The sequence below is a fragment of the Cynocephalus volans genome, chromosome 14, assembly GCF_027409185.1.
Source record: "Cynocephalus volans isolate mCynVol1 chromosome 14, mCynVol1.pri, whole genome shotgun sequence".
In the NCBI taxonomy this organism is placed as follows: domain Eukaryota; kingdom Metazoa; phylum Chordata; class Mammalia; order Dermoptera; family Cynocephalidae; genus Cynocephalus; species Cynocephalus volans.
In genome coordinates this window covers 56,551,283-56,573,144 of record NC_084473.1, presented here as the reverse complement: position 1 = coordinate 56,573,144, position 21,862 = coordinate 56,551,283, and positions in this window count along the sequence as shown.

Here is a 21,862-nt window from a genome sequence, read left to right as displayed (position 1 = left end):
GAAGTAACTTGTGGACTGGTCAAAGAGAAGGTACTGATGAAGAGAGATGGGGCACAAAGTAAGAGGATTTGCAATGAAGTGTTACATCAAGTGGCAAAGACAACCCGTGCTTTAAGGGTTTGGAGAAAGAGGAATTCCAGTGTTGGAGAAACAGTTGTTTAGAGTTGTGGGCTGGGGTAGGGAGGCCTGCTGGAAGTTTTGGGACCAGAAGCGGCAGAGAGGTGTGGGTAGAATTTGGAGAGACTCACCTCCATAAACACCTTGGTTCTGCGATCCTGGGACCAGCAGGGGGAGCACAAGGTAATAAACAGCTCTGGTTTGAGAACGTGACTTTGATCTTTGGAGCTCAGGGAAAACAAGGCAGTGAGCAGGAGGATGTCCTTCACTACTATCCTATCTTCCCTTATTCATACCTGATTCCTTTTAAAAGTCCACCATGGCTTGCTCCCCTGCCTCATTTACAAAACTCGTTCCAAGGAAAATGCAGAAACAAACCCAAAACCAAACTAACTGAAAGAGCCCACGAGCAAACAAATAAAAACTAGACAAGGACAGAACAATCATATTCAGTTCTTAATTGTTCTTTAAAACAACTTCAATCCTTTGGCCTCCCAGTTCTTTGAATAATCAGGTAATATGAGGAGCTCACAGAATATTATAGCTCAGAGACTTGTCACTTTAATATTTTCTCTGCCTGGGGAAATGGGCTATTTAACAAAATTCAGCAAATCAATGGCTGTTGGAAAGGAGATTTGAAGGGGACTAATGTGAACTTTATAAGGCCTCAGTGGTGAAACATGCATTAAAAAAGTCTGCAGCCTCATGTTTATTCTCAGCAGAATTTTAAGTTTCTAGAAACTTGGTCAAATATGGTCATAGTTCCATTCAACTGAGGCTCTTGCTTCACTGAGCTGGCTCTTCCTGGCTCTTCATGGCTCATCCCATGGGTTGCCCATTAGTTCATCAATGAACGACACAAGTATACCTACCTCGGGGCCTTTGCATGTGCTGTTTCCATTGGAAGCCACATTCTCTATCTCTTCCCTAAATTATTATTACTTTTTTTTGTCTAGTGAATTTCAACTCAGTGGTTGAACATTGAGATCTCAACTGAGGTCTTGATGTTTAGGAAAGTCATCCATAACCTACGTCCTAGGTCTGTCTGCTGTACAATCTCAAGGCACTCTGCACTTTTTATTCAGAGCACTTAACAACGTTTGCAATTACACATGGGTTTTTGTGACAACTCCACTCTCTGTTCTTTACCCTACTAGACTGAAAACTCCTGGGGGCAGAGAGTCTGTCCTTTTTATATACCATGGTGTCCTCAGCATGAAGTATAATGCCTGGTACCTAATAAGGCGCAATAACTACTCATTTGTTGAATGAAAAAAATATACACTTAATGAATAATTGTGAATTGCTAATAGTAGCTGTTACAGTCTGCTAAGGACTCTGGGAGTAGAGAGAAGAACAGAGACTTAAGAGAGGGCAGCAAGGTCAGGAGAGCCTTGACAAATACTAGTTTTTGAAGGGGAGGCAGGGGACGGGGAGGAAAGTGTGGAGGCTGGATGTGGAGTTTGCATAGTGCTGGCTGAAGGCTGTATGGAGACACTGGGCAGAAAATAAGCGGATCACTGCCTCGCACCTCAGGAAGGTTGAAGCAACAGCCACAGTTCAATGTACTATGAGCTAAAAAATGTTACTGATTGCGCTAGGTATTCTCCATTCGCTTCCCACTGCCAAATCCATTCTACATCCTTTATGCCCTGCTCTGTGTCAAGGGAGGCTACACTGGCTCCTGGTCAGATCTGGCCAATAGCGGAGACTGGAGGAAGGGTGGAGATGGTGGGTATTTGTGCTTTCTCCCTTCCTTGAGGGCACATCTCTACTGGCAGCTGTACCCCTGCACTATGACAGCTCCTGCTCCATGGCCCCGCTTTGGTGCAGCTCTCACTGGTCTCTGGACATTGTTCCGTACCTCTGTTCCATCAGCCTTGGGCCTCCTGCTAGCCTGAGTCTCTGTGTGCTCCTCTGCTCCTTTCTTCTTCTGTGTTTGTTTCCTTAACACACTCTGCTTATTCCTGTCAGTAGCCCCTTCATTCAAGTCTCCTCGTTCGAGTCATCTGGGGACAACTCTGTTTCTTGCTGGGACCCTGACTTACTTTCCCCTACCTTCTCCAAGTGATGATATGTATTCACATTTTGCATTTGGTATAGTGATAGGTGCTAGGCCTGCCTGCCAACAGGCAATGTAATTAAAACTGGCCATTTGTCTAGATTCACATTGGAAATATCCTCTTTATTTCTGGGCAGCACTTTGGCTGTTAGATTCTTGGCTCTGTCCATGGAAGGAAAGGCATTCTCTCTTCTACTGTGCATGCAATGACTACACTGTTAACAACCTGATCCCAAACCCAAAATCTCTGACTAAAGAAATCTGACTTAGAAAACTCCAAACTGACAAGGGCACGGAGAACAGAACCATTAGCAGGTAAGAGTGCTTATTAGACTTACAGCCTGCAAAATTCAGGTCACCAAAATTTTCTGAACTGGACTATTACACTGGCTGCCTCAGTTCCCTAATTTATTTTGCTGGTGCAGAGCCCAGATCTGCACCCCTTCTCTTAATTCCTCCCTCCCCAAAAAAGTACAGCAAAGTAGAACATGAGGATTATAGGTACAAGAGATTCTCTCCTGATTCTAGTCCTATTTTGATGGTATTGGCTAGTTAGAATTTTCTCCCTAGACATATTGAACATGTACCCCCAGATCTATAAATGTCCAATTAAGAAACCAAATGAAAGTGTTCAGGAACCATCTCAGTTATTCTGATACATAATGCAAGGACTTAAAAAAATGGAAGCGAATAATTTAAATATGTTTTTAAACTTAGGGCATAACATGTCTCCTGACACTCCTTTTACCCAACCCCCTGCCAGATACCCAGAGCAGGAAAATACTAAGAGTGGGTTTTCTAAATTAGGAATTGAAAAATGACCCATTTACAGAAAATCAAATGCAGTCTCTCTCATGTTTTATAGGTAACTGAAGGAAACATGCTGAGGACTCATTTTAGAATCTGCCAAGGAAAGGGTCAGTGCTTGATCTGTAGAACACTGTTCCTTCAGGAAACCTTTCCTTGTAGGAGTGAATGATGGGATAGAAGATATGGGGGCCTGGATCCTGTCTTCGCGGGGGCTTAATGGGACTGGGCTAGATGTCACCCAGAAGTCAAGGACCTGAGGAAGGGAAATATCATGTTGGGGATTTAAGGTGGAATGAAAAGCTGATCATACTTGTTCTAATTTTAGTTTCCCTCAGATCATGTAAAGTACTATACAACTTGTGCTTTTGTGTAAATAGACACATCTGTTTGTTTTGGGGCCTTACTGCTGCATTCCTGAGTAGAGAATCCTATTCAGAGGCCCTTTTCTTTCTCAGGAGGTATAAGGCTACATGAAAATCAAGCATTTTACTACTGGTCTTGGGATTTGCCATATAGAAGAGACTATTTATAGGGCTGATTTTAAGTACATTGGTTATGGCTCACAACAGAAATTCACTTCAGTAATTCCAAGCCTTGCTGTGTTGTTGCTCCAGGTGGCTTGACTCACTTCAAAAAAGTCAAAGGATACTCAGAATAAACTATTTTAAATTCAATTTTATTTTAAGCATACAAGCCAACTAGATGTAGTGGCCTAGGTATCAGAAGAATAGCTCCATTTCTGCCAAGAGCTTGTTGTGCAAATTGAAGCAGTTTCCTTAACTCTTCTGAACTTCTCCTGTGAGATGAGATGTTTAGATTCAGTGTCTGTGTGTTGAACAACTGCAGGGGGAGCTATTCACACTGTAATCTATATTGTGCTTCAGGGAGGCTCCATTTCCACAGACCATGGTAAGAATGGTGTCCTCAGAAATGGTTCACTGCTAAGACCCAGGTTTGACCTATTGAGTACCGATTATGTGCCCAATGATGTTGAGACACATAACAGGCAAAAGGCGTAATGCAAGCATTCAGAGAAAGGATACCTAATTTAGGGAGAAAATTCTTTCATTTGTATGTTGATGGATGTGTTACACAGGCATGTGTTAAGAATGTACTCAGTGCCAGAAACTCTGCTAGGCTAATGCACGTTGTTTCTTCTAAACTCAACTCGAACCTGACTCTGTTCATGTAGACCCAATCTCCTCCCTCCAGGAGCTCACAGGCTCGCAGAGAAGATGGATAAATGGACAAAGAGGAACTTGCAATAAGCACCAAGGTAGTGGTAAGAGCCTGAGACAGGGGCAAATTTAACCATAGGGACTTTTGGATGATCTAATTTTATATTATTCATATTTCTTTTCTCTGTTGATGTGTAATTGAAGTGTTAATGCACTTCAACTAATATTTATTGAGTGGGGGAAGCACTGTTAAGAATGTAAGAGTAAGTGACGTGTAATCTGTGCTGTCAAGGACTAGGAAAGTCAGACAAATTTGTAAATAACACAAATGGACTTTATTAAGGGCTTAAAAATGTGCTGCAGGATTCTGAGAGAGAGAGAGAACTTGCATACCTGGCTCAAAGGAGCAGAACTAGGTCTCCTTGTAGGAGGTGCCATCCAGATGATGCATTATTGCCTCCTTGTTCTTCTAGGCTAGGCCGGGCTAGGCCTGGTCCTCCTGTCTCACACTTCATGCTTTCAAAGCTCCTGGTACTTTGCCTTGATGGCCTGTCTCCCAGTTGTGATTATACCTTATTTTATTATTTAATTTCTGTGCTACTAGACTGTAAGCTCCTTGAGGGTAGACACTGTGTTTTTTTGCTTACCATGGTATCCCCAGGGTCTTGAATGGTGCCAGATGAGTTTAGAAGACAGTCAAAAATATTTATTACATGAACAAATGAGTGGGTATTAAAGAATAGGTGGAACTGGGAAATGGAAAGAGTTCCAGGTAGAGGGAACAGTTTGAACAACTGCCGTGTGTAAGCGTGGATTTTGTCTTAACCTTTTACTGAATGACTAGAGAGCATATTGAGAGAAACTGTGACACTGCACTGAATACCTCTAACATCTCTGTAATAATTCAAGAAAGATTTGTCACCCCTGATTTGATCTAAACTCTTCCTGAACCTAGTAGGTGCTCATTAAATATCTGAGAACAGCATTGGAGCGTGGATAAAGGTACTGATGTCTTCTGCCCTACAACCTTTTGCAATAACAAGCTATCATTGTCTTTCCCCTATCCCCTCCTGCTTCTCACTTAAGCTATGTCTTTATGCTGTGAGAAAAATGGCTCAATATGGGGGAAAAAAAAAAGCAGGGCATCTGGTTCACCAGATACGCATATGGCCACAACATATGGTGAACCCGGGGCATCTGACCATTGTGCTCATAAGGATGTGCCGCCACACCCGATGCCGTGCGCTCACGGTGTCCATGTCGTCTTTCTCTCAGCATGCCCACCTGGTGTTCACCGTGGCGCACACTTGCCTTGCCAAGCCGATAAGTTCCTCCACTCCTTTCACCTTTGATTTTGTCTGAAATTCCCTTCTCTTTTGTGTTTACTTTCAATTGGTCAGTTGCTTTCAAAGTCCTGGGATGGTCTTCCTCTACAGGTTCCACTGAAAATGTCAACAGACCCCACTCACCATAAGAAATGACGACAGCAGCTCAGGGTCTTCTCGGGTAGGTGGGAAGAAAACGCGAGGTTTGTTTTTTGCTAAGGCATTAAAAATATTCCCTATTTCTCAGAGAGTCTGGGATAATTAACTTTGTACAGGAAAAGAAAACCCAACCCTCCCTAGATCCCCTGGCTTTCCTTTGGGACATCACAACTTTGGGAAAAGGAGGGCCAGGGAGGGTGTAACCCCATCCCAACCCTGGCAAACAAAACAAAACAACCAGCAATACAAATTATTCAGAGCAAATCAATCCTCAAAAGCCAGTGAACTGCTCATTCATTTTGTGTATTTGATAGACTCCCCCTATAATGTTCTGGCTCCAGCCTTTCCAAGCCCTCTCTCCACATATTCCACTCTCTCTGCAGACCTCCCCCTCCCACTTCTCTAAGCAAATTCCATTTTGCAGTTCTCACTGGCAATTGTAAACCACTTATTTAGTGCATTTGCATTTCCCATTTTTGTCCAGGTTGCTGTTCTCCTGTTGCATTTCGAAAGATGAGAAATGAGCTCAAAACTCACATTAACCCCGATGTCATCCCCTTTGCTTTTCATGCACTGCTATCCTTTGTTTATCATTTTCAACAAATTTTCAATCCATGCAACAGTACTCCCATCCAAAACAATTAGAACCAGTTTCACAAAATAGACTTCCTGATGCCCTCTGTCAATCTTTTCCTGAGTTCCAGCCCTACACCGTCCATGCACATTCACTTATTGCTAGATACACGTTATTCCTTTCATCTGCTAGTAACTATCAGAAAACAGTAACAAATTTGTCTGGAAGGATTTATTCTCCACATAGTTCCCTTCTTCTCTTTCTTTTAAGTACTGCTGATGATTTGATTGAACTCAAAATAGTTACAGATTTTTCTCATTTAATACACACTCCATTATTTCAAGGTAGGAAAAATGCAGATTTTTTTTCTTTTAAATAGTTTTATAGACAAAGTGAAAGATTTTTCATTCTTGCTTCAAATTCATTGTGAAAACAGAAGGCAGTTTTCCCAGATGGAAATCTGTCATATCATTATGGAAATGTCAGTTTTCCACCCGGGGCATATTGACAAAAAGCCATGGTTTTTGCCCAGAGGGTGGAATTTCACAAATTTTCCCAAGAAGAGCTGCACTCCCTGGTAGAAGACAGAGGCAATTTCTTTTCCTATTTCAGATTTGCGAGACCAAGTGCTGAGAGACTTGTTTCAGGCAAATACCCAAAGAAGAGTAAAGAAGAATTTAGCATCCTCCTTACTGGCTATAGGGACTTGGCTCTCATTTGTGAATCAGTCCTGCCTGTATTTACTTTAGAGTTATGAACACCTCAAGCCACAACTTTATTGGTGATTCATATAAAACAGGTGTGCCATCTTGTCACACAGAGGAGAGATTTTATTCCTTGGTCTACCTGATACTTGCATGTAAATATCACCCCTTTAGTTAATAGATATGCCCTTCTTAAAGCCTCTCTTAATTTTGGTAATTGTATTTTTTTTTCCCCTGGGAAAGGAGCATTTTAAACCTCTGTTAGTAGAGTATTCATTCGTGTATTAGAAATATTAGCAAATCCTGTCCATGTTAATGAATGATAGGACATTTAGAAGAAATAAAACAGTCCCTAAACATTTTTATACAGTTATAGTCATCAGAATTTTATTCTGTAAATAGATGGAAGAGATTTGTGAGTGGCATAAGTCATGGCAGAAATAGCCTTGGGACATGAGTTACTCTATTCCGTTACGTAAAAGTCTTGCTGCCTTGTATAATAGTCCTGCAGATGAACAAGAACAATGCAAAAGGATCTAAATGTCTTTCCTCAATAAAGATTTGCTGTTCTCAACAAAAAACTCCACTGAAGATTACGCTAGTACAGGTACTCTGCTCCATTAATATAAATGATTCCAATGTATATTTTTTTCCTAGCAGAAATACCTGCATTTAAAAAAAAATGCTGCAATAACTTCAAACTTCAAAGGTCTCAACTTCAAAAGGTTTCTTGCATTCTGCTTGATGGGACAGCATCTTATGCACACATGCTTTTTTTCCCTGCTAAATGCCTTAATAATGAGCTTGGGTTCAGATTTTGTGAATCGGAGCCAAGTAACTCTATTTTATTATATTTGCTGGGAAATGAACTAGCTCAGGGTAATTAGGAAAGCAATTTTATTAGCTTCTATTTCATAAAGATTGTTTTTAAATCAGAGTCAGAACTTACTAGAAATGATTCTGTGCTCATTGCTTGGATCTCAGGAAATGAAGTGGGGCACCGTAGGTCCTAACCCACAGTGAAGCCAGTGTGATGAGGACAGAAGCTTTACTCTTAATCTCAAACAATGTTGTAAAAATAAACCCCATCTGATGGCGTTGTAAATAAAAGGGTCCCAGCTAACGATGACCTGTGTCTAGTTTATTATAGACTAGAGCCTTGATAACTGAAGGAGTTAAAGCTTTCTTTTAATTGACCAAGGAGTCTTGGATTCAAGTTGTGAACAATTCTGGTTTGGGACTGGGACGGCTAGTAAGAAAGGGAAAATGCTAGATTAGGTGAATGTGTCTTCAAGAGACAAATGGGAGAAAGAATGGGGGCTGATAGTATATTTAGATAATGTAGTGCAGCTGTGAAAAAGACAAACGCTCTACTGAGGCACACAGCATATGGGGGGGAGCGTTGCTTATAGGAAAATGGAGTTCCTGTAATCATGCCTCTCCTGGCAGCCACTTATGGAGCATGGCGTTCTGTTTGGGGCACCTCATTATAAAGAGAACATCAATACTGTAAATTAGAAAGAACTCAGAGAAGGGTGACAAAAAAAGATAAAAGGATTAGAAGAGATGACCTATAAAGAAAGGTTAAAGGAACATAACATTTAAAGCTTTCAGGAAAAGGAGCTAGAGAGACAGAAGGCTATGCTAACTGTCGACAAATATTTGAGCAATAATAATTTTAAGGAAAGGAGAGGGTTACTTGCTTGCAGTAGTTGAGAATGGTCTAATAAGAAGTAACGGCTTGAAACTAAGGAAAGGGGAAAATGTCGGTTAGGAGACATTAGGAAAAATTTTTTCCCAGTAAGGGCAATTAGGCACTGAAGTGAACTGCCTGGGGAGGTGGCTGAGGCCCCATCACCGCAAGTGTTGCAAATATTTAAGAGGAGGTAAAACACTCACGGAACTCCTGTGAAAGGAAAAAAAAAAGCCCACCCTGTTCTGAAGACATTTCCATACTGGAGAATTGGGCTAGGAAACCCAGGAGAACCTTCCCAACGGCCCCACCTGTAATTTCCAGCTTGTAAAGTGAGCATGTAAAGAGTGGGAGTGGAGGTGGTAAATGTTGCCTAAGGAAAAAGCCCATCATGTACGGATGGGAACTATCTTTCCGCAGCACTGTTCTTTTCTACTGTTGGTCATTAGAGTTGGTGTTCCTCACTTCCCTTTACCATCATCGAGACATTTACATAAATCATCGCACAATACCTCCAGAAGTCAGAGGTATAGTGGGAAGGGAGGGATGCCTCTGACAAGGAGGTACATCTAAAAATGAATGGTGTGAGGCTGTGCACATCAGTTTCTGTTGTGCAAGCAAAGGGAAATAGAGAAAATTGCCATGTTTTATCATGTCGGACGAGCTGGAGCAGGTGACACCGTGATCAGGTGTGCATGCATAATCACTCCCCCAAATAATCACCGTGTGGAATAATTTCCCCCCAAATCTTGCAGCTTCAACTTATTCTCTGCAAGTGACTCATAAATCTTGGCCTTGAATGTGAATCAAGATTCCAAGCTGCAGGCTCAGGGATTTGTTGGATTTATTCAACTTTAGTCTTTATTTATAGACATAAAAGTGTATTATTGGTTGTAACATCCAAACAAAAGAAAACAGATTGTAAGCATCCATTAATGTTTTCCCAAAAGGGAAATCACACGTTTCTCCTGGGTCTTTCGTTCTCTTCCTTGTAATGTTAAGATGATGTCATAAACTCGTAATTACTTTGTGATGTTCTCATGCACTTTATATCTGTTGGTTCAAAGACGCAAATTCCCTCTCTGATCAGAATGCGGAGAACAATCTGAGCAGGTGGAAGATAAGTCTTTGGTGGTTTGCAATTTAGAAACCTGTAAAGTTTTGAGTTTATACTACTCAAGTGCTGTTCTCTGGGAGGGGAAAGATGAATTTTAAATATCTTGGGTCTTGCATTATGTGCATGAGATGAGGTGTTAATTTTCTGGAACAATTGCTCTTCCTAGTGGAAAAAATTATTTTGGTAATGAATGCAGAGTCTGTATGAAAAAATTATTGTATTTATCAGGTAGAAATGTTTCCTTCACTAATCATATTAAGGAAACAAAGATACTTTAATGGAAGGGGTATATTTGTATTCATATTATTAGGTGCTTGGCTTTCAAGTACCTGTGGCATTGCGATAAGTAGAAAACACAAAAACATAGGGCTACAAAAGAAAAAATGATCACAAGATGGTGACTTTCTATTTTCTTGGCCGAATCTTTGTCTTTTACTCCCAGCTCAACTCTTCAGTTCTGTAAAAAAGAGGCCATAAAGTATCTATTTGCAAGTCCTCTTTAAGCCTTGCTCAGATTTCTTATTGCTCATTGCTAACCATTTTAATTTCTGACCTCTTCTGCTCCACTAGTTATAGACCCACTAACTGACCCTCTAGGATTTCCAACTTGGTGATTTATGTCCTTGCCATATTCATATGAAGCAGCAGTATCAACTTCAGAGAGGGAGAGAGAGAGAGAGAAAGAAAGAAATGCTTCCTAATTGTTCTCCTGCCTGGTATCTGAACAACTTTTCTTTATGTTTCTCTTTTCTTACAGTCTTAATATTCTTGATGCTGGCAGTTTTAGACATCCCCAGCAATGCCCTTTCCTTCCAAAACAAAATCAAAAACAAATTCTGCTGCAACTACTATAGATTGAGAGGTAACATTTCTTTGAGTGGTGGAGTTTGGGGCAGGAAGGGAAGAGAGGCAGGGATCCTATAGTCCCTAATCTGGTCAGTAAAGCTATTGACTTCAGCCAGTCAGAAGGGAGGCTAGGGTCTGGGGACGCCTTCTTCCTCCTTGGCCTTAGCACAGTCCTTCTCCTATGGGGAAGCAAAGCCCTCTTTCCTTTATCTTCAAGGTATAGAAAGTTATGGAGCCAATAAGAAGGAGCTGAGTCACTTTTTTCACTTATTGCCTGCTCTGGTCACACCCAGCTGAGTTATTTGCATTCCAGGCTTAGTTAAAGGTAACTTGGCACCAGATCTTTGTTTGGCCAGTGTCTTATATAATCCTTTCCTTATCTTTTTCTTGCCCCTGTTTCATTTCCAGTCCTTTCCCTCATTCTCTGTATTCTTTGCAAGCCTAGGCCTCCAGCTAAACCTCCACCTCTCATGCGAGCTCTGCATGAAATCAACTTCATCTCTCAGTGACCCAGGCATGCGGCATGTGGTGACACTGTTCAAAACTGAATATGAGTGCAGACTGACTAACGAGCCTCTTTGTCAGGATAGGGATGTGTGGCCCACAAGTTGATTCTGTTCAGTTATTAGAATCTGAAAACTTAATCACACACTCTAAGAAAAGGCTTTGATAAAGAATTTTACTCCTTCATGTTCATTTAAGATTTAGGCTTGACGTATTAACGCCAAATTTAAAATTGTGTCCTCTTCATTGCAATCCTCTGTAGTTACAAGGTTCTAATAAATATTATGTCCTCCCATCATGCAATTAAAATTTTCCACCTCATTTCACAATGCAAAACATTCACATGTTGTCAATCATTTTGAAACATGATTTTTTGACATCATATAATTTCACTTCATTTTTTCAGACAGACATCGCACCAGGAAATTATTGAAGAAGAATCCTATTATATCTTTATTTTTCCACCAAATTTCACCTTCAAATGCAGTCATTTGTGTACATTTCAGTAATTTCAACAATAAACTTGGTAAGAGAGGGAATGGCAGTTCCTCAGACAGAGATTCACATATGGGGTTTGCAACTCTTGCGAGGCTGTGGCTCAGTTAGAAAACACGGTTTTAGCCACGGGAAGTTTACAAGTCTTGCTGCACAAAGTGAAAAGGTTGCTGCTAGAAACAGCTACCACCTGGGAAGCTGGGAGAAAAACATGCGTGGGCTTTTGAACTTCCCTCTGTTTAATAACTAGCAGACACTAATGATTTGCCAAACATCCTGATTTAAAATGGCGATAGTCAAAAGCAAGGCTGCCTGCTGGCTGTCAGGTAGCCCACCTGTTCTCTGGACCAGAGTTCCCCTGACCTGTGCCCAATTCAAAGCTGTTATGCTTTAAACCATTGCTAGATGTACATGTGCATGTTGCTGGCTTCTTTTGCTAGCATTCTGCTCTGCTGTTGAGAAGAAGCTTCTCACTAGAAACTCCACATTGCCTTTGTAATGAAGGAAGATCTTTGGAGAATGATCTCGTACACAGCCTTTGGAGAGGTTGTAGTGGGAGGTGGGCTGGGGGATCAGGGATGAGGGTTCCTCTTGTCTGAGCAGCAAAAGAAAGCTAATGGGTGGTGACTAAGGTACTGCTCAATCCAGTATGGGATGAACATCTCTTCCTAGATTTTAAAATAGTGGGGCAGATTTCTCGAGAAGGTCAACCACGTTATTCATGTCTTGGTGTAGTGTTTGTGAGAGGAGAAGTAGAAAACAGCCAGCCATCGAGGAAGAGAAAGGAGGGAAATCACGGAGCAGAGCTGCAAATGGTATCTGCAGGCTCTAGTAGGGTGAGAGAAGGTGGGTTTTCATTAAAGCCAAGGGGCCGAGGAAGCAGGAGAGCACTATCTCGGTGTGACCTTAAGCAGAAAGGTGATCAGAAGAGCTTATTAAGTGCCACTTGGGTCATTATTTATTAGCATGAGAAAGTTAATTTGATTAGCACTCTTGTGATATTCAAAATCATATAGACTTTGCAATGGGTCAGGTTACTGTTTCCAGCCAACCACTTAATGGCACAACATAGAAGCCATTTGCTACCCGTTAGGCCTAGGCATTCTACTACTTGTTTAAGGTATTCTGGGTTTCTGTATATGCTGTAATGTAGATACCGATAAATAAATCAGAGTGAAACAATCGATAGCACAGGAAGGAGTTCTTTGAAGATGGTTCCATCTAATAATGAGTATTATATTAAAGTAATTGTATTCAAAATTTTATTAATGGTTAACCTGTAAAAATATCTGCTATGTGTAAGGTTTCATGACACATTTTTCGATACCCACTATGTGCTATGCTTTATAAATATTATGTCATTCAAACCTCACACCAAGCTAATGGGGTTGGTATCATTATCCCATTTTTGCTCATGTGAAATCTAAGTCATACGGCCAGTACAGTGGAAGAGCTCAGAATTAAATCTCTTATACTCCAAATGTTTGCTCAATGAATGTTGACAATTAAATCCATACCATATTCACTTACGGATATTCATACATGCTTATCCAACCCACGTGTGTCAGAATATCCATCTGTTTTTTGATAGAATGGTTAGTAAATCAGAAGGAGTTCCTTTATGATAGGAAAAAGCATGCTTCCCCCATCTATCTTCTACGTAAAGGGCTTTGGAATGTTCTCTAGCCCCAATCCAGAGGGCTGTCCCCAGGGATCAGAGGATGCTTAACTTTGTTCTCTAAAGCCAATTGTGCTACAAATGAAGACAGCAATTAGCATTCATCATCCTTGGTGGTTTTTATCTCCCCCTCTGGGTTTACAGCGTGCTTATCACTGTGGTACCTAAGTGTATTGACAGGCTTGCTAACTTCTCATGAAACAATACTAGGAGAATAGCCCCTTCCTCTGAGCTGTTCAATGCCTAGCTCACAGGTAGCCGTGGACTTTGCTCAATTTTTAAGTCCTTTATCTTCTGAACTTCTATGTTGTCTACAGTTGCCCAACAGAAATGCAATACAATTCCTGTGATCCTTTTGAACCACCACAAGATATACTGAAGAGTCTGTGCCACGGTGTGTCTACTTACATACTACTTATCACTTGTTTTAGGAATTATTTGGTATAAAGAAGAGAATTGACTTGAATAAGCTAAAAAAAAAAAAAAGTAGGTGTTATTTTATGGGCATCTCATAAAACCTGTGTGTACTAACAGAGCTTTGCCTCATAGAAATGGAGAAGTGGGCAACGACTCATTCCTCTCTCATCCCATCATCTTTCCTGTCTGCTTCTCTCTGTTTCTGTTTTAATCTGTTCTCTCTGAAGACGAGTTTCTGTGGCTCATTTTGGTTGCCATCAAATGGTGGCCTTAACCTGCAAACCTATATGACCTTTCGGCTCATATTTCTTACATCAAAGCAATGTAGATTCTAATTTCCCTATTTCAGATTCCTGGGAGAAAGACTCTATTGCAGCCTAGTCACATGTCCACTCCTTGTCTCAACAGTTGTGATAGGGAGGGTGGGAGGAGAGCAGAGGTCATGCATGCTGGGCTTTCAGGACCCTGGGCAGGTGTCCTAAGAAATGAATTAGGGGTAGAGAGGTTTGTATCTCTAGAATCAAATATACTAAGGATTTTATGGGGGAAGGGGAGATGGGTAGTGGATATGGACTTGACTGTGTACAATGATTAATTTTTAAATCATTACACTTAAAAGAGAGAGAGAGAGAGAGAGAGAGAAAAACACTCTCATGCAGAAAACCATGTCCTGGGCATATTTACATAAAGGTGCTTCTACAGATCACCAGGGAAACAGAGTTAACTAATCTTAGATTTGAGGTCAAGAAACTTCATTCTTTCTGGACTGAAATCACAAAGTGTTTCTTGGAAGCTTTCAGTTCTGTTTCCACACACAAACCCATTTGTGGGTTTTTTTTCCATTTGATGGAATCTAGGGAAAAGAGAAAGTTGAATTCAGGCAAATCTTCTTCTACCCCTACCTGCCCTAGAATACTCACGCACTGAAGAACCACCTTTCTCCCCCGTAATCCCTGTGATTTTCATCTGAAGCCACCTTCACCACCTGGGGGCTGGTGTTGTTGGCTTTGTGTACGTGACCCCAAAACTCTGAACCACTGGAAAGTTCAGCTAGCTATTCAGATATTTTTTACCAGGCTATTTCTAAATTTCTGTGATTTGCTGAGAAAATGTTAAATTATAATCAGTTCTTGGGGAGGGTTCTATGAAAGGGCAACTTTTCTCAGTCCCTGGGAGCCCCCTCCTTCCTCTCCTGGGGGCACCACTATGGTCTGGTCTCATAACCACTTCACTCCGTTCAGTTGCTATTTCACCAGACTTCAGTTGTACCAAGGTAGTCAATTCACTCTCATGAGATGAAAGTGTCTGCATTTGAACAGGCAGAGATATCAAGTTTCTTCCTTTTATTTTAAAGTTCCAAGCAGAATTGTTATGCCCATCATGGGATGACCAGTATGACCTATTAGGTAAGAAATATGATCCCATTTCTAATATCCTATTTGCATATTTTCTTTTCAAAAAAGTGCTTTTCGCACAGGTCGCTGGCCCTAAAGTATGTGTCTGAGGGTTTATGAGAGGCTGGTTTCTCTCCAAAGGTGCTTCTTCCTCCGGTTGGAGACAGGCATGCCTAGGGGAGCTTGAAGGCTGTGTTCTAGTTCTACTGAAAGAAGAGTACTAACACAAAACAACTTTGCATTTTCCTTTTCTTCTGAAAATGATTTAGGAACATTATATTTTATTCCTACTCCTTCAGCTCTTAATCTCTCTAAAGGACTTAACCTTGGGGTGATGCCAAAAGATTGGCACTTTCATGCATACTATCAAATTGCTCGACCAGGTAAAATATGAAAGTGTGACAAATCCAAGCTTGACTGTAATCATACAACAGAATCACTTGGAGGAGCCACTGACCTCCACTTCCTTGTTTTTTTAAGGCTCTTTGTACATGGGCAAAAGAGACCAGTAGCTATGAGTCCCTGATTCTTTCAGGGCCCTGTAAACAACAACAAAAAATAACAACAGTTTAAAGCAAGAGTTTACTAGATGCTGTTCTAAATGCTTCACTTAGATTATCTCATTTAATTCTAAAAGCAGCTTTTTTGAGGTAGTATTTTCATTATCCTAATTTTATGGACAAAGAAACTGAGGCTCAGAGAGGTGAAGTAACTTGCCTAGTGTCACAGAACATGAAAGGGGTGAATTAGGATTGAACGCAGTGTGAGTCTAGACTTTGTGCTTGTAACCATTGCATTAGATCGCCTTCTGAATCCGAATCCAGCCCGTCAATGGTAATGTGAGTATTTAAGGTGCCCTCCCTTGTAATCATTCCCTTCCAGTCATACCTAAATTCTCTTCCTCAGACCTCACCTCCCAAACCTGGCAATGTGTCCAAAACCATCTACTGTTGTGGGGTTTTGAAAGTGAGGATAAAAGAAAGGGAAAAACAAGATCAAGGAAGAGAGGAAAAGTCTGAGAGGAGGATGTGGGAAGAGTGCTCGGAAGCTTGTTTGTGATCTTTTGAAGGAGGAGAGTGGAAGAGAGAGACACACGGCTTCCCTGCGTGGATGTGCTCATCTAGGCTTTCAGTGGCTTCTTTCTCTGAGAAAGGGCCCCATCTGAGAACAGGCACTATGGGAGACTGAGGCTAAAGGCTCTTCCATATGTGGAAAGGTGAACTTTGCATCAGAGTTTCACTTGAAGCGGTGTTCAAGGAACTGTCCCCACAGGAGAGTGTGAGAAAAATCTGGACCCTGAGAAAAACCAAGAGTCAAAAGAGTCTGGGTGCATCTTTCTCCAAATATGACCAACGTGTCTGGGCAAGGGAGAAGTCAGTGTAGGACTGCCATGGGGAGAAGTTGTAATGGAGCATTGGGTACAACCTGATCGCGTTGACGGAAAGTGATGCGATAAGTGGTCTAAGCATGAGCCCTCGTGGCCTGAGGACTGTCGGTACCAGAGGACAGAGGTGAGGGCCCAGTGTTCACCCCTGGCTGCAAGCCCACAGTCCCTAACGCTCTTGCCTGCTTTTTTCCCTTAGTCCTTGTTATCATTTAACATGCCATATGTTTTACTTATTTGGATATTTGTTTTTTGCGTCACCTTCTACGGAGTGTAAGCTCCATAAGGGCAGGGGTTTTTGAATATTTTGATCACATTTTAGGGGTCTTCTTGGGTGCTCAGTAAGTATTGTTGAATGAATGAATGTTGCTGTTGGACATCCCATGGGACAGTATGGCCAGGACGCCATTCACAGTGGGTACTCTGCCTCCCTTTCTCTCATCGTCTGAAGTCTCAACCATTTTATGGCCAGGTGCTGGCTGGATGGTTTTGTTTGTTTGTTTATGGTCTGGGGTCTCTCTTTTTTTCTACCCTCCATGCAATATTCCATCCAGTGTTTCTCACTGTTATTTGGAGAAAGCTTCTCTGTTTCTGTTTCGCTTTTCTCTCTTTCTGTCTCTCATTTTCTCTCAAAATCTTTATGTAGTGAAGTGAGATAGATAAGGATGACAATCTAGGTAGATGAGGTGATTCCAACTTATTCCCTGGACACAGGTGGCTGGAGAGCATCGTGGTGTCAGGGAAGCTGACCCACAGGGTACCCCTCCTGCTCTAGATCCCTAGGACTAAGTCACCAAAGACAGAGAATGAAACATCAGACACATCACTCCGGGCCGTGGGTCAGTAGTCTGTCAGCATGAAACCACTGAGATGAAATGTTCTGCTTTAAATGGAAAAGAAGATTTCAAAACCTCCCTGGATAAATACTGTGTATGTGCATATTTACATATTTAACAAATACTACTATGGTGCTTATTATGTGCCAGGTGCTGTTCTAGGTGGTTAAAAAATAAATAATGACTCACCAATACTAAGTAGTATTGCTATTATCTCCTCCCCCCCTCCAATTTTATAGATGAAGAAACAAGCAAGAAATGGTTAAGTAACCTGCTTGAGATTAGGAGGTAATAGAGCTGGAATTCTTTCCCACGTACCCACATCTTGCTCTAGAATCAATGCTTCTATTCTCTAACCAGGCTACCTCTCCAATATTTGCTGATATTGTTATGGTCTTATTAAAAATCTTTCATAATTCTCTAGATCCCTACCAAGGAGATGACAAAACCCACAGTAGAGATAGGCAGCCTTTTTAACTTCAAAAAAAATAAGTTTTCTGATCTGATTTGTTTTAACACATTGATTATCTAGTATATATATATATGTGTGTGTACATATATTAAATATATATACACATACATATATCAAAATATAAACATATGTATACATATATATTCAAATTCTACATGAATATATTTTGTCTAATCCATACAGGGCTTCATCAATATTTCTTCTTTATTCTCTTTTATGCCAGCAGCTTTCTTTATGCATTTCCATTTTCCACATTTTTCAGAGTGATTGGATTAGGTTGCATACACTTCTTCTGAAATATTAAGTGCATACAACCCGCATCCACACATACTGGGACTGTAGCTACGATCTATCATTTCAAAAATCCCTGTGTTAAAAAAGAGCAGAACGGGTCTTGAGTGCTATGAAGTATTAGGTCCAAAGAACCCCTTGCCATTCAGCTTCTCACGTATGCAGGGACTAACAAGACCCCAGAGTTTCTGTCTCATTAGCAGATCCTTTGTCCTAAAATCACACACACACACACACACACACACACACACACACACACACACACACACACACACACACACACTCACACTCACCTGCTCACATCCACTTTGTATATCTAAGAGAATCAATTCATTTTGTAGCGAGTAAGTTGCTACATAGTCAAGTAGGAAAAAGGTACCTAACTAGTACGCCATTCCTGAAATTTTTAGAGGGGATATGGCATCATCACAAGTATTAATCTAGATTGTCGAGCTTTGTCCCCATGACTATTTGGGGGAAAAATAGATAGAGAAATTGTTGGGCAAGACATCATTTTTAACTTGTAATTGAGTTCACCTGATGTTGTCTCTCCCTCCATAATTTTTCTCCCTTATGATCTTGATTATTAACTCCCAGCATCTAAAATTCCACTGCTGGGTCTTATCTCCTTACTTTTCTCTCTTACCTCTTGAAAAATATGATAAGGCATGTTTTCTTGTGTGGCTTATGGGAATTGCTCTTACTGCTTTAAAGTCAAGCCATGTTTCTTGCAGTGTAATTTCCCAGCTGGTGGTGTCTCATTTTGCTCATTTCCTGGACACCCTCTTGCCTGCATTGGGCCCACAGTTTTTTGCTTTTATTCTAGAATATTCCTGCCATAATGCATGCTCACATCTCTGAGCATACATTTGCTTTACTTCTCTCTTCCCTTGAAGTCCACTGTTCAGAACTTTCCAGTTCCCATCCTCTGCTTTGTAAGAGTTCATAACTTATGTAAGGTTGAATCTACAAGTAGAACAAAACCACTAATCTCTTTATTTTTTATAGATAATCCATGAAAAAAGTATCAGTTTGATTGAATTAGTTTGTTCAAAATGAAAAAATCTTGTGTCCTGTGTAGACATGACATTATTCACTGAGAATTTCAATGGCTAGTTTTTTGTGCCTATAAAGTCTACAAAGCCCAAACACTCAGATTTGGTCAATCACCTTTGCCTGTACAATTTTCCAAATAAGGATACTCTTACATATACACATATCCCAATGGTTAATATCATGGACCAAACATCCTGATTATTTTGTGATTTTTTTCACTTTTCAGCTGGGTGTTTTGGCTTTGTATAGACAGATTACAGAGTGCTTCCCAGTATGTATTCCTTTGAATCTACTTTATTGATGTAGAACAAAGTTTCATTTGCTCACAGATTTTAATTTAAAAAAGAAAAGCTAATGAATGTTGGATTGAATTCTTCAGTGAATGTAATAAGCCTCATATGTTATATAAAAAGCTACCGCCCTCTGATTGTCAAAGTTTACTTCTTTCTTTTCAGATTCTTCTTTGTATTGTTTTACAATCTAGGTATATCTGTTTAACATGAAATGCAGAAAATGACAGGGCTCAGACAGCTACTGCATCCAGTGACAAAGATTACTGTCATCCTGGCTCATCAGTTAATTCATCATTGGCAATGGTCCATTCCATTTCCTGGTAGCCTAGCAACAGCCAATAATGGGGAGGGCTGTTTGCCATGTGACAATGGTATGTGGTACTTTCCAGAATGCTTTTACATAAAAATAGGATGATAATTTATAAATTTACATTTTTATTTTAATAAATGGGAATATTTGGTTTTAGGGGTTGACATTCAAAAGGGAGACAATTTTATTTTGCAGACCATGACTTTAAAGTGCTGGACTGGTGACTTGATAACAGAAATGGAGCTATCAATTTCACACATAAACAGGGTTTAAAGTTGAGCCTGTGAATGCCTTACTTTACCTTTCTATGAGTGATATTCCCCCACAGATTAGCTATACAAAAATAGTGTAATTAAATGAGGGCTATTCTTAGTATGCATGCATGCACACACACACAAACACACACACACACACACACACACACACACACACACAATATAGGATTTTGAGTCTGAACTTTGGCTGCTAATTTTTTTTATTACTGGTTGGAAAAAAACACAAATAAATCTATGAGCAACAACAATAATTGTTGTCCTCAATATTTAGGAAAAAATAAAAATCACAATCCTCCTAACCCTCTATTGATGATTCATGGTTCGGCATCTCATTTGAAAATCTGCTCATTTGTTTTCACTGATTGAATTCCTTGATTGTTAGTGTGTATAAATGTATTAGCTACTTTTGAAGCTATCTTCTGTTAAAGACACAATAGAAAATCCTATTTAAATGCCATAATGCTTTTTCTCTTGTTATGACAGTATCATTGAGTAAATAGTTTTATTTTAGTGCTATATTAAGAAAATCTATAACCTCCTCTTCATAAATCTTTTTTAAAAAATCTATATTTAGCCCCATCTGCAGAGACAGGAGTGGAAAATAGGCGACTACCTAAGACATGAATTCCGTTAAATATTAAAGAGATCTCATCAATGATTTTATTAGTCTCTGAGCTCAGTAAAGGCCTCACTGACATCTAAAGCCTAATGATTTTTTAAAAATATATTTAAAGCCCTGCACTGCACCTTTAAATATTGAACAATATTGAAAAATATTGAAGCCCTTTTTTTGTATATTAGCTTTAGGCAGAACTGTTGTATGATTTCCACTCCTTTCATGACATTGTAATGATGTTACCACATACAACTTTATCTTGCATGAAAAGGTGAAGTCATGAGTGATTTCTCCAATTTAAAAGCACTCAACCCTCACAGTGCTAGAAATGAATATTTTGCATATATTCATGCAACAATGATTCAATTTAAGATTTCTATTTTCAAACATTGCTTGAAACCTTCACTATGTTAGTAGTAAAATTGCCAAAATGTGTAATAAGATTTATTATAGATGAGTAGCATTTTATTTAGTATTTCATGTTAACACGCTTTTAGGGTTACCTGGTTTAGCAGGAGAATTCATCTTTCTTTTCTAATCAGAAATAACATTTTATTGTATTTTTAAAAATACTCTTCCCGTACACATATATATTGTGGCACAAACTGAATTTTCTCTTGCTGGCAACGCAAAGCCACACATTGCTCATGTCAAAGCTCAGTGTACCCTCACACAAAGCCACTCTGATTGAAAAAAGAAAGACATTTATTTCTCCTTTGTAATTCCTGTCCCTTCTCTCCAGAATAACTGTAAACTATTTTGCTATGCATCCTTAAAATGGGCTCAGAATTTTGCTGTGGACTTTCCCCTTTGAATGGATCTTGTTACACCACTGTTTATACTGTGTAGATGCTTGATACTGTAACAGCCTAAAAACACGCCTGTTATAAGTTTCCTAGAAGCCACATCAAGGCATATGTTACAGGCACAAAAAGTATAGGTTGACGGAAGCTCTTAATTGAGGGGCTGTGTTTCTGAAAGAGGTTTGCATAATGGAGGAAGAGATATATCGAAACGTGGTTACTTGTGGGCTTATATCTGAGAGATAAGGGAAGTGTGTAAGCATTTCATGACCACACCTGCGATGGTCACAGGAGAGGCACAAAAAGGTATAACTGCTTACTATTTCTGTGTTTATTACGCATCTTTAGGCCCTTATGTCTTCTTTCCATTGCAGGTTTTCAATCATTTCAGCAATGAAAGATGGAGCCTTCTACAGGCTGGTTTCGCAGGCATTAAAACAGTGTTCTTCCTCC